This window comes from Mesitornis unicolor, unplaced genomic scaffold (assembly GCF_000695765.1).
Source record: "Mesitornis unicolor isolate BGI_N332 unplaced genomic scaffold, ASM69576v1 scaffold12806, whole genome shotgun sequence".
Taxonomy (NCBI): Eukaryota; Metazoa; Chordata; class Aves; order Mesitornithiformes; family Mesitornithidae; genus Mesitornis; species Mesitornis unicolor.
The window spans coordinates 21,710-24,516 of NW_010190347.1; positions in this window are offsets into that span (position 1 = coordinate 21,710).

The following is a 2,807-nucleotide window of genomic DNA, read 5'->3' on the forward strand; positions in this document are numbered from 1 at the left end:
TGGGGACCAGCAACAACCCAGCCACGAGGAGCTGCTGTGCTGGAGCTCAAAACAACCCGGGAGCCAGCTCTGCCCGAGCTCTCCAGAGCATTCCCTCTTGCCCACCTCTCTTTGCCAGCATTTCTCTACAATATGATTGAACCCTCCTCAGCCCAGGTGGTTCTGAGTAGCTCCTACCCAACTGGCCTCATGCAGCACTGGCAGCTCTGGCCTCAGCATTGCTCCACTTCTTCCTCGCTGTGTAGGAGCTGGTAACCTACAGCAAAACTCATTCCCTGTCTTTAGCTGGACACTGAAAACAAGCAATGATGGGGTAGGTAAAAGGGTTTGTTTTTCTTTTTTTGCAAAGAGTTTGCATCTGAAGCTCATCCCAGAGAGAGCTCCCACCACTGCTGTTCTGAGATGAAGGCCAAGTGTTTAACCAGCACCCGAGCTCCTGGATTGCCAGCCCAGGCTGTCTGCAGACAGCGTGCCCAGATCAGGAGGGTACCCTCAAGACTGTTCCTGCCAACAGCAATGACCACCAGACTGGTGAGCAGGGTCTCAGGATGGAGTCAGGACCACAAAACACTCCCGACTGTCAATCCCCGCTCTGCCGCACCAAGCGGATCCCGCGGGGGCTCCTCCAGGAGGTGATCCCCTCCAGCACTCATCTCCCAAACACCAACAAGTCCTCCCCAGGAGCTGCTCCCAAACGAGACATCCACTCGGTAGGACACCACGCACTCCTGAGCTCATGGATACCAAACCCTGGTGCAGACACTCGACGCGTTACCGGTTGCCAAAATACTTCAGAGATCAAACGCAGCAGATGCACAGCAAGTCCAATGCTGCGACAGCTTTTTTGGACATGATAGAACCACCCATTTACTTCAGCCATTTATATTTTGAAGATGTTTAACCTCTAGGTTCCCTTGTACCCATATGCATTACCCTAAGAAGTGTGTAGTTTTCCACCAACTGATAGTTCAAACTACCAATTTTATGTCCCATTTTCAGTCCCAACTGGGGCAGGCTGGCAGGTCCACGTCCAGCCAGGCTTTAAACACCTCTGAGGATGGAGACTCCACCAGCTCTGGGGACCTGTTCCTACGTCTGACCTTTCCTTATATTTAAGTGGAATTTCCTGTGTTTCAGTCCATGCCCATCACCAGTCCCTGGGTACCACTGAGGAGAGCCTAGGACGACAGCAGCAGAGCAATTTTTCCTGTAGGAATGAAGGTAACAGAGGGGGGACAAGTTACAGGGACCCGAAACACCTAAGATCCTTCCTGTGCACAGTGCAGGACCGCCCAAAAAACCACGGGCTGCTGCTGCGTAGTCACCCCCAACACACCCTGCACGCTCCATGGCACCAGCACATGTAAACACAATACATCAGTCAAATATTACAAATTCTGTGCTGCAGCAAGAAAAGGAGGAAAAAACCCATTTTCCCAGACAGACAGACCCTAAACGTCTCCAGTCCAAATGGAAGGAGGCACAAGGATCGTTGCGTGCTGTGCCCACAGCAAAGCACCGAGGGACACGTGCTGCTGGAGAGCAGCAGCCCCTGCGTGGGCCACTGCACTCGTGCTCTTACCTGGGTGTCTCCGTCCCTCTGCAGTGAGGTCTGAGAAGGGCCATCCCCGCTCGCAGACCGCTCCGGTCAGGCAGCAGAGAGACTTCCCAGCCTTGATGTGATTAGTGATTCGAATAACCACAACACCCCTTTAACTACTCCTGATTCCACCACAGCCAACAGCACCGCCGCGTTTCCCCAGCGGGCTCCTCCTATGTGCTCAGAGGGATGAGTGTCAAAAGAAAATTACACTCTCGAGGCAGCTGACCCAAATATCACTCTCACGGCCATTTCGGGAAAGGAGAGAGAAGCCAAAAGAGAGCAATTCTGTCGGCTCCTGTACGTCAAAAGGTTCTCACTCGGCTGAGCCGGATTCAATCGAATGGGGATGAACACCTAATTCATGCACCACCATATTATGACAGTCAGAAGAAACTACGATAACGTTTGCTTCATAGATAAGCCTCAAAACCAGGCACGAATGGCTTGTAAATAAAATAGACACCACGTCTGCCGCAACCTCTCCAGTCACCCACTCCGCAACACGTAGGGATGGCAGATGTTTCATTGTGGCTCGAATTTAAGGATTTTCCTTTCCCAGCTCTGTCATCTGGTCTAGCACGAGATGCTGCCTCACCTACAACCGCACCAAATTAATCCAACGCTTCCTTCCACAGCAGCTTTGCGACTGAGCTGTGCAGAGATCTGCAGGAGGCAGGCGAGGACGTCGCAAACCCTCGCCACCAACTGCTCCACAGGACACCAGCACTGGTAACCGCTCTGCTCAACTGCTCAGGGCTCCCTGCTCACCGAGACGTGGGGGATCGGGGAGCTCTGCAGGCCTCCGTGACTGCAACACCTCCATGCATCCCCTCAGAAGGGCACCAAGCGCGGGAGGATGGCCTCAGAAGGCCACCTTCTCACCACCGCTTACCTGGACATCACAGCAACCCATGAGGATGGTGCTGGGAACACCAGGGACAGAACCACGGCGTCTCAGCACCAAACCGCTCCTGCTGCTCCCAGGGCACCGTGCGGACAGCGAGGGCTCCGCTGCACCAAGAGAGCAGCCAACGCACAGCTCCCAACAAGCTCGCGTGCTCTCCTGCCAAACGCTGCTTCGGCTTCTCTCAAGTGCTGCGGAAGTGCAGAAACAATTGAAGAGTTCGGTCTCAGCACATGGGCTTTAAGAACGATTTGTTTTGAGAAAAGCAGCGTAGTAAATCAGGGCGAACTGCTAGGCTGG